This window comes from Mustela nivalis (assembly GCF_964662115.1).
Source record: "Mustela nivalis genome assembly, chromosome: 7".
NCBI lineage: Eukaryota > Metazoa > Chordata > Mammalia > Carnivora > Mustelidae > Mustela > Mustela nivalis.
This window is the reverse complement of record NC_139026.1, coordinates 72140862-72155280: the sequence shown is the minus strand read 5'-3', so window position 1 is coordinate 72155280 and position 14419 is coordinate 72140862. Positions and strand designations below refer to the sequence as shown.

Genomic DNA, 14419 nt, shown 5'->3' with positions numbered 1-14419 from the left:
TGATGACAGCTAGCAGACAAATCCTGTTCCCCCTTCTAAATTCTGTCTACTAAACAAATTAGCAAGCTCATCAATATCTGCACGGCATTTACCTTCTGCAGCAACAGCTGCTGCAAAATCATGAAGCTGACTTTTTGGGTTGTGGTCTTGCCGATGGGACCCTTTTATAGGATGATCAGGGTCCAAGATAACAGAATGACAGCCTGGTATTACAAGGAAGGGTTCTGTAAGGGCTTGGAGGATGAACAGCCTGAGGGTCACCTGTACTGAATCTATCACTTGCCCCCACCTCTCCAATAACTAGATGTCTGAATGATGAGATGTAAAAAGTTAAATTCCTATGCTAGTAATTACATGTGTAAAACCTAAAAACATTAAGTCATTAAACAGAAATCTGTGAGATATATAATCTTGTATCCGGATTATGCTTTAAACATAGTTCCTTTCATGAAAACTTGAGTTCACTGTGGAGATTATATATAAAAATGACAAAACTCTTCCATACTTTAAAAAAATTATGACACAAAACCATCTTCTAGTTTATCATGAGAAGACATTTTGCCTCCATCTCCAAAGAAAGGAGAAAAGACCAAATACAACATAGAGAATACATGGTTTGCTGAAAAGTTTAAAGTGAAAATAACAAAGGAGGAAAGAAAGGGGTTTTGTAATTAACTTTACAGCAACTGGTTTATTTGAAGCTAGCTATCTGAAGATTAAAATGGCAAAATATTCTTAAAATATCCTGCTCTGGGAAAACGTAAAACTCTGAGTGGCTTAGTGAATGATACACAATAATAGTATAATAATAATAATATAATATATAATATAATAATAGTATTAATAATAGTATTGCAGGACTGAGACCCTGACCACTATTAGGGGAAAGATGATTGAAAGAAAACAGAAGAAATAGTAGAGTACCTGAGTCTATTTCAGTACCCGAGTATCTGAGTTTCATTTCATTAAAACCATGAAATTCTTCAAAGTGGGCTATGGATTGTATCATTTGTAATAAGAAAAACCTGCTCGCTCGCTCTCTCTCTCTCTGTCTAGTTATGCCCTTTCATACTAAGAGGCAACAAAGCAATAGAGACTTCTCAAGAGAAGGCAAGCCTATCCTCACCTGAGAAAGAAAAAGAGGTCATCCAGAACCTTATTATAGCTGAGACCAGTCAAGACAGGATCCACTTCCCATTTGCCTTAAGTGGATGTTGTTAATTTCAATACTCCGTGTAGAGGCTGCCTCCCAAGTTCAATTTGAGGCAGGGACCCTGTTCTCTCTGGCATTGCCAGTCCCAGCTGATATTTGTTGATTGATAGTCCAGACCAAGATGAAGCACAGCCTACTATTGGGCATAGATGTCAAGATCCTTGTCATTTAAAGAGATCCCGTGGTGCGGGTTTGGTCACTCCTCTCTCTGCTCTCAAGCATTTGGTACCCATCAAATTGTACAATTGATATTCGTACAAATGTGAGTAATCCCATCAGGTGGTGAGAAAATGTGTAAAATTCCTTTGGGGTCACATCTAGAATAGCCCCCTGGGGTCACATCTAGAATAGCCCCCTGAAAAAGTAGACCACTGTTCAATAAGTGGTGAGCAACCAGGTGTCCTCTTACATTTCCCTTAGGTTAAAAATGAAGATGAAAACATAGGAGAAGATTGACAACAAAAACAGTATTTTTATTTTATTACAATGGTGATATTCTCATCAGCTTTCTACAGAAACCTTAACTCTTCTTGTTATATTATGATGAATCCTTTCTCTAGATGGTGGTCTTCAAGAGGCCAGAGACAATTTTCTCTCCCCTAACAATGCTTGATGATCTCAAAGATTCTCAATAAATGCCTGTTGATTAATGAGCATTCTACTAAAGCGAGCCAGATATTGATGATTCTCCCTTTTTCCTCCTGCCACTCATTATACCTTTCCTAAAAAAGAAACTTGTTTTAAATGATCAGTCCCCTTCTTCTTCAGTGAATAAGAGCTTTATCTGAAATGGACCACCACAGGGGTGGAGACTGCACGGACATTCACTCAGACACAGAGCCTAGAGGATGAGAACAGATAACACAGAACTGTACTTTTTTAAAAAAAAGGAAAGGAAAGAAGAAAAGAAAAAAAAGAGCTGCCATTTTGTCAGTAGCTTCAGGTCTTTGGAACCTGGAAGCCAGAAGTCAATGTCTGGTATCAGACTCTACAGGACTCAATCCAGGGAGATTTTAAGAGAAGAGCCATTTTAGAAACAAGAGTATTAATGATAACTTGAAGAAGGTAGAAATAACTGGCCAAAAAAAAAAAAAAAAAAAAAAAGGACTCTTTCCCTATTGGTCTCTGATTCACTGTGTAACCTCAGATGTATATGTAAGTTCTCTGTGCTCTACTTTCCTTACCTATGAAGCTGGGGGAGAAAAACATTAACTTCCATTAACTGTCCGTAATTTGAAGAGGATTAAGTTACATATTCCTGCATTTAGTGGCCCTTAACATTGGCTAGCATGGCAAAAATAATGCTATAGCATCCTCCTTATGGAAAAAAACCATCCATAATGCATTTTCAGGATTGCAATCTCCCTCATTATCTTTTGTGGGGTGCCGGAAATAAGTTACTTGTGTTATTTTGTGGGCCCTGACAGGCCGGTGCCTTGTCACACTCTTGCTTCTAATCTTCCAGAACTCTCAAGCTGAAAACCACTTTCAAACAGGGATTTCCTGCGTACTGCTAACACTGACATCAAAGCCTTCAGTTCAAGGGTCACATCTTCTCTCCCACTCCCCTGACGTCTCTGTCTGGCCTGAACTCACAGAACGAAATGCCCTCTTTATCTCGAAGAAGTACAGGCTGCTATGAGAAGGAGTCTGGGGAGGGAGGTTATTGGTTGCAATTGTTCGAAAGATTCTAATAATTGCAGCTAGGGATCCGTCCTCTCGTGTCACACAAGTTGGAAAATGGGTCAAACATAATGCATTTGGTTAAGTGTCTAAACTGAAAAGGTGCTATTTTATTTTAAATGGCATAGTCTTTACAAAGGCTAAGGTTACTGGTGCAATGCTCTCTCATTTTAAAACGTATCAGGGACATGCCCTCTGAGGGTCAGGCTTTCATTTGCTGATGTTAATTCTCAGCTGCCTGCTTCTCGTCCTTCATTGTACCCTGTGTCTTAGCTGGGCACGCTCCTGATTCCCTGCTATATCCAGACGGTCCATGTAAATAGTGTTTATGTTAAGGAAGTCATGTTCAGTGTGACTGGAGCACACAGAAACTGATGTTGTTGTCACTTTAGATTAAGCTCTTATTTTAGTAAAGGAGGCAATTGGAGCAGGCAGCTGAGTGGCCGAATGAAATATTCAGCTCATTTCATTTAGAGCTGCCCGGTTTCCATTGTTCATGCTGGCAAGTCTGGTTAACCCTGTTGGTGCCGGCCCAGCAGCAGCCCCCACCGGCTCCTGTGCCCACAAGGAGGTTCCTCCCAGCTCACCCATTTTAAGTCATCATCACCACACACAGAAGTAATCAGGTGAACCCTGTGGGCACCGTCATCCCAGAGACATCGTTATGAACTCCTATCCATTTGTATGTCCAAAGTGGATGCTTTAAAAAGGGGACTGTCTATGTGTGTGTAGACTATGCCTAAATCTCCAGACACAACTGGAAGACGGGTGAGCACAGAGATTCTTAGGACAGGCTGTTTTTGTGTTGAGAGCTAAAATGTTAAAGTGTACAATGTATTTACCAAAGGAAGATGTTGAGATTCATTCTCTGAAACATTGTTAAGTACTGCCTGTAACCAGGAAGTGTTTAGAACACTGGTAGATACTACCATCCTAAAACAAATGCACTGGCTATATACATTTTTGTTTGAAATTATTATTTGAAAAAACTTCTATGGAGAAGTCTTAGTAGCACTCTCTTACTTTCCTGGGAGTACTACTGACTGTGTCCTGGCCACTTTTGTGAATTTCAAGCACCTGTTCTGAGACTCTCCTACCAATCTGTTATTAACCCAATCTGACCAGAGTCCTTGGACTTCTGAAGCTTTTTCTTCCTCTCTTCCTTTTTCTCTCCTTCTTTCTCTCTCCTTCCTTCCCTCCCTCCTTCCCTCTGTCCTTCTTTTAGAACACACAAACAAAAAGTTAAGCCAGAAAAGATTGGGGTTGGGGGAAAAGATAAAGTAACATTAAATAAATAACAGTAAATAAAGATTGGTTGGGGGAAAAGATAAAGTAATATATTATTTCCATACATCAAAATCTTTGGTTAAATGAAAGACTTTTAAGTTTTTCACCCATAAGAAACTGCTTTGTAGAATGAATACTTTCAAGATCTTGAGAAGGTAGAAATTCTTCTTAGCCATAGCTTACAGACATTATTTAATGTCCCTATAAAGTGCCAGTCATCACTGAACAAAAATAACAAATTGTTACTATGTAGATGCATTCAACTCCAAACACAAACTGAGTGGCAAGTATATATGAGGCTGTGTGCATTCATGGTATCTAAATATTTTAAAGTATTTATTACGTAGATCCAGGTATTGGGGGGCCACAAAGCTTATGCAATTTTAAAAAGAGAATACAAATTAAAATGATTAGTTTAACACAAAAGTAAATATTTATTCACAGAGCAAAATTCCCAAAAAACTACTACTTTAAAATGCTGAGAAATACAAAAAAAAAAAAATCACAAAATCTGGGGAAAAAACATACTACTCCCATTAATTATCTCCCTGACCACACCTCTCTAAAGCTCCCCCACCCCAGCCAAAGTTGTTAGCTGCATACTCTGTCTCTTTGTAAATATCATTTTCTGTAGAGAAAATAGAAAGAAAATTCATTTTTTTATCTAGGATATTTAATCAAAATTTGTTTTCAAGTATCATAACTGGGATTCAGAAAACATGCAGTTGCACACACAGTAGTGCTTACTGTCTGTATCACCACTACAAGTTTGTGTCTAAAAACACAGATATCTGAGAAATTCTATTTCTGTAATATCCATCAGAAATGAAAAAAAAATATGATGTGTTAATATCAGCATAAACTGCGTTAGTCATTACATTTCTAACAGGACAAAACTTCTCCTGGGACTGGGCATTGATACAAACCATACCCTCTGTTTGTAATATCATACGTCTACTAACAAGAATGTTTTTCCACACAGTAGCTTCTGGCTCTGCATGTTTCAAACCTAGTCTCATCCTTCCACCCCATGCATCATTTGTCCGTGCTGTAGGATGTGTCCAGAGGACACTGTGGGCTCTGGCTTTTGTGCTCCAATATGGTCTCTGAGTGTCAAACATCTAGTAAATTGGCAAAGTGAGACATCATCAATAGCTTCACTATACACAGAAATATTTATAAACAGCATACTTGTATCTCACTTAATTTAAAATAACTGTATCCCCATTCTGATTCCTCCTTCAATGGACCCTACCCAAGACCAAAACAAAGCCATGGCCTCTTCAATTTCACCACAAAACAGAACAGGAATGGAGGAAATTTAAAGCAGAGATGCTGGCCATGCATGATGGCAGTTAAAACAGCTTACTTTGCAAATTATATAAAACGTGATCATGTGAACACATTGCCTACAGTTTTTCCCCAAACCTGGGGTAGAACTCAGGAGTTAAGGTCCCTGAAGCTCTGTTTGCCTCTGATGAAATAATTTACACTTTTTCTGGCTGGATAAATGTTTTTTAAATAACAAATATCAGATATTTGTCAATAATTATGGTTATAAATATTAAAGGAATTTTATTTTAGGACACAATAAGTAAAATTGTTAATTAACTATAATTGGAAAAACTCAGTGAAAATTCTTTAAAAATGGCGTTTGGAGCAAATATTGTTCTTGGATTTATAAAACTGTTAATACCAATTTTCTATATAAAAAAAACAAAACTTTCTGCATCTAAAGAAGAAATGAAATGTGGAATTAAAAATGTTTTTTTAAATGGCCACTTATTTCAACATCTAAAATCAAGGTGATAGTTTAGAAGAGCTATGCTGAGTTAGCCACTGCCAGAAAGACTGTGGAAAGATATATTTGGAACCTTGCTTTCCAAAGAGTCTATGAAAATAAATAAGAGAAGAAAATAATTCTGAAATTTAATTTTGAGGGACTTTTCTCCTGTGCTTACTCTCAGAAACATAAAAATTGAAATCTTATAACACATTATCTCTAGAAAATAAATACAGCTTACTTTGTTGTATAAATAGATACGGCATATTTTTATATTATATTTATATTTTATGTTAATATTTTAAACAAATATTAAATCATAATATTCTATACACTAGAATATGGGAAAATTTTATACTTTTTTAAATTTTTTAATTTATATTCAACTTAGTTAACAGGGTCGCCTGGGTGGCTCAGTGGGTTAAAGCCTCTGCCTTCAGCTCAGGTCATGATCTCAGGGTCTGGGGATGGAGCCCCACATCAGGCTCCCTCCTGAGCAGGGAGCCTGCTTCCTCCTCTCTCTCTGCCTGCCTCTCTGCCTACTTGTGATCTCTGTCTGTCAAATAAATAAATAAAATCTTAAAAAAAAAAAACAAAAAAAAAAAACTCGGGGCCACCGGGTGGCTCAGCGGGTTAAAGCCTCTGCCTTCAGCTCAGGTCATGTTCTCAGGGTCCTGGGATTGAGCCCCGCATCAGGCTCTCTGCTTAGCAGGGAGCCTGCTTTCCCCTCTCTCTGCCTGCCTCTGTGCCTATTTGTGACCTCTGTCTGTCAAATAAATAAAACTAAAAAAACAAAAAACAAAAAACAAATAAAAAAAACTCAACTTAGTTAACATATAGTACACTATTAGTTTCAAGGGTAGAATTTAGTGATTTATCTGTTGCATTTAACACCCTGGGCTCATTACATCCTGTGCCCTCCTTAATGCCTATCACATAATTACCCCTTCCCCCTACTCACCTCCCCTCCAGCAACCCTCAGTTTATTCCCCATAATTAGGAATTTCTTATGGTTTATCTCCCTCTCTGGTTTTATCTTATTTTATTTTTCTTTCCTTTCCCTCACTATGTTCATCTATTTTGTTTCTTAAATTCCACATATGAGTGAAATCGAAAGGTATTTGTGTTTCTCTGACTGACTTATTTCACTGAGCGTAATACCCTCTAGTTCCATCCACATCATATTTTTAAAAATAGTATTTTCATATTGAGTTCATTTATTTGAATTATTTCGATTATGCATTCGAAAGATACCAATTCTTTGTACCCATATTGACTAAAAAAATAAAATAAACTTTCAACCTGATTGTCAGTTCTTAAGAAATCCAGTCCATAATTCAGCATACTCATGGAAATAGCTAAACTTACCCGAGTTTTAAAAAGAATTCCCAAACCATTCATTAAGAGTTTAATGGAAAAACTGGTCTCAGATTTAGGAATCAAATTCCAGGATAAACTTTGGAGATTAAATGGCCCAATCTCAAAAGTGGGTTAAATAACCTGCTTATTTTCATATCTTTCCATTTCATTTCTTTTCTTCTTTCCTCCTTCTTTTCTTTCTTGAAACCAGAGGAACTGGGTAGCTTTGCCACAGAAACCATTAGTAAATGAAATGTAAATTATAAAAAGTATTTTAAGACATCAGATTTGTGAAGGAGGGTCAGAAAAGAATGAAAACATTTTGGAAAGTTGCTGAGGAACAGCAAAATGAAAACCAAAGCAGAAATCCCCAAAATTGAGCAGAAGTAGTCATTAATGAGCAAGACCAATTACAGCCAAATCAAAGTCAACAGGGAACATTCAGACTCATTCCAATACATATACCAACAGATCAAATTTGGACTGGTCAAATCTAGCTTTCTGTCTCACTTCTCTGGTTACCTAAATTGACAAAATGCTTCATTGTCATGGTGCTACTACCCCAGATATATCCCAGTTTCTATCGATAATGCAGAATAAAAACACCCACACCCTTTACACAGAACACACACAGATACACACACAGACACATACATTTTTTTTTTTTTTTGAGAGAGAGCATGAGCAAGGAGAAAGTCAGAGGGAGAAGCAGACTCCCCATGGAGCTGGGAGCCCAATGCGGAACTCGATCCCGGGACTCCGGGATCATGACCTGAGCCGAAGGCAGTCGTCCAACCAACTGAGCCACCCAGGGGTCCCAGGACACATACATTTTGATGAGTGTTTTGCAAGTTGCAGATTTGCCGTAAGCTCAAATAAAGTATGTAATAAAACTGACACATATTGCCAAACAAAGTATTTTAACAAAACCTAATGGAAATATGATTTTTAAAGGTCACTGTCTAAAACAGAGTTCACCACACTATAGTCTGGAGTCCAAACCTAGCTCACCACCTGTTAAATAAGAATGATTTAATGAATGAACATTTATAACCAATTTGAGAATTGAAAACATTAACTTTGAACTACAATCATGAAATGTCTCCCCCACAAAAAATTCAATTTTTCTCATTAGACTACTATTATAAAAAATTTCCTCAATTATTATTATTATATTTTGAACTATGTCAATAAATTTTGTGGAAAATTTTTCTCTTTTAATGTACTTATATAATATCCTCAATTTTTAAAAAATTATTTTATTTATTTATTATTTGAGAGAGAGAGAGAGAGATTGAGAGAACAAGAGGGAGGAGGGGCAGAGGGAGAAGCAGATTCCCTATAGAGCAGGGAGCCCAACGCAGGACTCGATCCCAGAACCCTCGGATCATGACCTGAGCCGAAGGCAGATGCTTAACCAACTGAGCCAGCCAGGAGCCCTAACATCCTTAATTTTGCTTCCTAGCCTACAACACCTAACATATTTACTATCTGATACTTATCAGAAAAAGTTTGCCAACACCTGGTCTAAAACAACCTAATCAACAAAACTATTTTAGCCCCACTTATTTCTAGCTTTTATAATGTATGTATGTATGTATGTATGTATGTAGAATAAATAACAAAACTATTCACATGGAAGATTTACAACAACCTCCTAATGCTTCCTAAATCATTACCAGGGAAAGGACATAATAACTATCTCTAGAACATAGATTCCTATGCAGAGCTAATAATAACGAATGGCATTTATCTCACCTCAGAATAAAACAGAAAGGGGGTAATAATAATTTTACCCAATAATTTAGTTTAAAAACATTAAAATTATAATACTCTGTGTTAGCGGGGCGTAAACAACAAAGCCCATTTCTACACTTACTGTAGGAGCGTTAAGTGGCACAATCTACCTGGAAAGCAATTTGGTAATAGATAACAAAATACATTAAAACACCTTGATACAGGTAAATACACTTTTGGTAGATCCAAAAATATGAAAACATACACACACATAAAGGCATTCAATACAGGGATGCCTAGGTAGCTCTGTCGTTAAGCGTCTGCCTTTGGCTCAGGTCATGATCCTAGAGTCCTGGGATGGAGCCTGGAGTCTGGCTCTCTGCTCAGCGGGAAGCCTGCTTTTTCCCTCTGCCTCTGCTGCTCCCCCTGCTTGTGCTCTCTCTCTCTCTGTGTCTCTCTCTTGGTCAAATAAATGAATAAAATATTTTAAAAAAAAAGCCTCTTAAAAAAAGAGATGTGTAATAGACTGTTACTTGCCCCTACCATTCACCGAGTTTCAGAAGCGAGAAAGCTTGGCACCACACTTTCCTTCATACCAATCCTCAAAATTCCTCCCCCTTAGTCTTCCAAACCTTTCCTTCTTCATCTCTGCAGCTACAGTCTTAGATTAACAACCTCCCTTTTCACATCTTGGGACTAGATCAACAAAGCGAGACCTAAGCTTATTCAATTTGAAAAAAAAAAAAAAAAGATAAAAAATGATGAATACAAAATCGGCATCACCAAAGCCCCCCAGTGTTAAAAGAGTATTAAGAAAAGCATAACACAGGGTAGAGTGGTAATGCAGAAAGAGAAGATGTTCATAATTAATTGACATTAAAAACAAACTTTTTATAAAATTTTATAAAAACATGACCATGAGAACACTTTATAGAGTTCCTACCCATGTAGAAGTCCATGCAAGCCCAGAGTTTTTAATTTTAGCTTTATTTCAGCTTCTTGGTCTATCTAGCTCCTTACTAAACACTCAGTTCCTAAGGTTAGTAATTGCTAAGCCATCTATCCAATTATATTGCTGAAGATTAATTTTTCTAAGATGAAATTCTAAACACATTCCTTCACTACTTGAAAAACTTTCTTGCCAATAGTGTAACTGGCACAAATCCCTCCATGATATCACCTCCCCCTACTTCTCCAGCCTCATTCTCTGTTGTTCCAGACATGTTGCATTATTTACAGTTATTCGTAATGTTATTTCAATCCTCCCATACCTTAGCAGATGCTCTTTCCTCTAACTAAAATACATTTTCTTCTCTTTTCCAGCTAACAGATTTCTACTCCTGTTTCTTCTATCTCAGCTTACCTGTTCAAGGCTTCCCAGACCTAACAATAGAGTTGACGGCAAGCTCTTTAGCTACCTTGCCTCCAATACTGCACCTACCACTTGTTATAAGGACTCATTCACTGTGTATTTTCCCTGATAATTTAAGAGCTGTTCAGGGCAGAGATCTTGCAAGCTGTCCAAGCCATCTTTCCTCAACGCCTGCATTAAGCACCTCCTAATTTCTAGCTGAACAAATGAATGAAAAAGGAGGAAAAGCAAGTATGCCAAAAGGTTATTTTTGTTGCTTTTGGCTATTGATATGTTAGCAATTTTTTACCCTTATTTTAAAATTTTGTTACATGGCTCTATTTGCTTTATAAGAGAAAATCTAATTTATAATACAACTATTATTGAGACTTCCTCTAATTTTCATTAGCTCTGCTACCTAATTCTCTTAAAACTCTGCACACCTGTGCCAGGCTTATTTATACGGCCAATAGTCTACTTTACTTGAAATCATATTTCGATCCCTCTACACAATTAGCTAAATATATATCATTAGTGCAGCTTCATTAAAGTGTATTTTTCTTAAATATTTCTCAGTATACATATTTCTCAGTAAGTGAGCATCTATTAGAGTTTTGGCAAGAAAAATCTTATAATGGACTTATTTCTGTAGGTATATATTTCAAGCACTAACTGAAAGGGATCATTTTTTTGCCATCTGGAATAAAATAGTGATGAATACTACAAGACCCAAATTCTGTTCATATGCATGAAGCCATGTTTCTGAATGACTACTATACTTCCTATCTCTCACCTAGGATGCACTAAAGAATTGTTTTTAAAAAGAAAATATCCAAAATAATGTGATAATCCCCCTAAATATAATTCTCATTGAAACTGAACATATTTTATCCTTTTTTAGGAAAGCTGTCATTACCATTATCCAGTAAATGCCTGCGGAGACGTTATAGCACACATTCTACCCTTTTTCTTTTGTATGATTTAAATATGTCGTTTTATTACACATTGTTTAAATACGCTCTACGTGAAGCAGCCCACAGACACATAGCATATTTAGACTTGAATACAGGTTAAAAGCACCAGAAATGCAAACCACAGGCCATAGGAATAATATCACCAAATTAGAGTTGAGGCCATTTTGACAGCTTCAGAGCCATTTGAATCCTGGTAGAACTTAAACCCTGGCTCAGGTATAAGCTCGGTTTCTAGCCTATGGTATAATGGCATTACATTGGACCTCTCCACAAACATGTTCCTGTTTCTCCTTTGTATAAGGCGTTGTTCTGAGTTCTTGTAATGAGAGACCTTATAGCTAAGTATGAGCTTTTTTCCAGGATGGGCCCATGCCTTCATGAGGCTGGCTTGGTTGTTTAAAGGAAGACAGTATTCTCCTTGCACAAGCCTGCATTCAAGATTCATTTGAGATGAGGTGTAATATAGCAGGAAGAACCAAGCTTTAGAGTCACATAGCTGTGGAATCCCTGCACTAGCAATTCAAGATCTGTGTGAAACTGAGGTCATTGAGCCTCTTTGAACCCTGGTGTTACGGGTTGAATTGTACAACCTTCCCCTCCCATATTTATATGTTGAAGTCCCAACTCCCAGTATGTCAGAAGGTGACATTTGAAAATAAGGTCAATGCTCTAAGTAGTTTAGATGAGGTCATTAGTGTGGGTCCTAATCCAATATGACTGGTGTCCTTATTTAAAAAAAAAAAAAAAGAAAAGAAAAAAAGCAAATTTGGACATATGTTCATAGTGGAAAAATGATGTGAAGAGACAGGAAGAAGATGCCATCTACAAGTCAAGGAGAAGGAATAGATTCCTCCCTCACAGCCCTCAGAGAGAACCAACCCTGCCCACACCTTGACTTTAGACTTTGATCCTCCAGAATGGTGACACAATAAATTTCTATTGTTTAAGCCAACCCCTAGCAGAATAATAAACCTGGTTTCCTCAGATATCAAATCCTTCATGTAAAGCATGTAGTGCCATTATAAAGATGAAAAACTACATTAAGAGGTACTCAAAAGAGGATAGACAATATTTATCATTTAGGATATAACATTTGAAGTATTTTATTTCATATCCTTGAATCTTGCTTCTCTCCCCATTCAGGCAGCCAACCTGTTATACTCTGAACTCATAGCATTAGAAAATCATTGGAAGAACAGGGGAGCATGGTGGTGGGGACGGGGTGGGGGAGGGGACAGAAGGGTTGCAGGGGAAGTATCAATTATGTTACTGGTTTTTTAGTTTCAAAAGCCTAAGACCCCCTGGGAAATTGTAATGACTCTGTGCATACAAAAGAGACCAGAAGAGACTCTCCTATGTATTAACTAAGCTTAGAGTAGATTTAGATCCTTCTGGGTGAAAAATAAGGTGGTCAAGACATATATAGATAATAGTGTATCCCACAGCAATTTGAGGTGGAGTGACTGCATCTTTACCCCTCCCCCCACCACCTCAGCTCATTTTGGTGGAGTCTGCATGACCAGACATTAGATTGCAAGATTCAACTGAGTTACCTCCATTAAACAGATATGAAATTCCAAAGTAAAGGGCCAGATCAAAATCCTGATTTTAAAAGAAAAGCACAAGACAGGTCAGATGGCCCTAAGACCAACAAGATAATGTAAAGGATCAAAACAACAGACATTAGGAGAAGTTTTAAGAAGAGATTCTTGGATTGAGCTGCTACTCTATGGTAAGCCCCGCCACCCCGTGCCCCACCCACTTCATCCCCGCAAGAGCTCTGGAAGGTGCCACTTTTCCTTTCTCCAGTATTTACAGAGGCTTCAAAGGAACAAGGTAGGCAGCCTAAATGTGTCCCCTGGAGTTTGGGAAACCCAGTGGACTGCAGACTGATTCTTACCTTGGAAATCTAGAGGACAAGAGGGTCAGGTTAGGAGCATCTCTGGAATCCTGCACCTTTCCTGCCCATTCAGGTACGTAAGATTCATGTTTTCATGAGGTAGGAGTGGGCCATATATGAGAGAGCCAGCCTGAAGCCCAAGATGACCATCTAGAAGTATCACTGATACCCCAACGGAGAGTGCATGTAGAATGGACTATCTGAAACCCAGAAGCTCCACTGGAAAGTGAATAGCTCAACCCAGGGGAGTTGAAGCTAGATGGGTCCAGCAGAGAAGCCACAAAGAACTCCAAAAGGAGCCACGTGAGTGTCAGTTTTAAATATCGCCAAGCCCAGAAAGCTTGGAGCCAGCTTAACACAGGACCATTTCAAGTAAGAAACATTCCCAAGCCATTTAATTCCTCTTCTTTCCATGCTCCAACTACTTAGGTTTAGCAATAGCTAGCAAGTGGGAGAGGAGGTGACAGAGAAAAACCCCACACCGTCTCCCAGTGCAAATTTTGGCCCAACCCCAAAATGGACCCCAGATGGGGGAGAAGGGATGATGGATATTAAACTAACTTTCAAGCTATGATTATGGTCTAAGATTAGACATTCTAATTTCTGAATGAAGACTATGTTTGGAATCTAAAGTGCCAAAAGAATTCTTTTTTTTTTTTTAAATCTAAGAGTAGTCCTATTAGGGATGGAGCCTGCCTGAGATCTATTCTCCCTACTCCCCCCCCCCCCCCGCCAAAAGCAAGGGAACTCCCACTACCCTTTCTGAATTCATTTTAAAGAAACAAGTAAAACAAGTAAATTGTGTTTTGATTGATTTCCTAAGTTGTGCTTGTTCAAAGTATTATTACAGAGAGAAACTCCAAATACATGGGTAAGAGATAATGGTAGGAGGGAAAGGATGGTCTTTCTAGGATATAGCCAGGACCTTAGAGATGGCCAAGGCAGATATATCCTGGCAGATGGACCTGACCAGCCTTGCAAAGGACCCCATACAATAGCATGATACAAGAGCAACACAACAAGTATCATGCGCTTCAGAGTGGTAGGAGAGGAACAAAGAGCTTCATCCACTGACAGAGAGTTTCTTCTGGTCCAGCAGGAGTAACAGCATGCCCTGATATGCCCAGGAGGT

General features: G+C 38.1%; 1 long non-coding RNA gene across 1 annotated transcript in view; it reads right to left on the bottom strand.

The window, feature by feature from the left end:
• The window catches only part of LOC309868580, a 358629-nt gene that overhangs the window by 204882 nt on the left and 139328 nt on the right, over positions 1 to 14419 (bottom strand). The gene's annotated exons all lie outside the window — the stretch shown is intronic.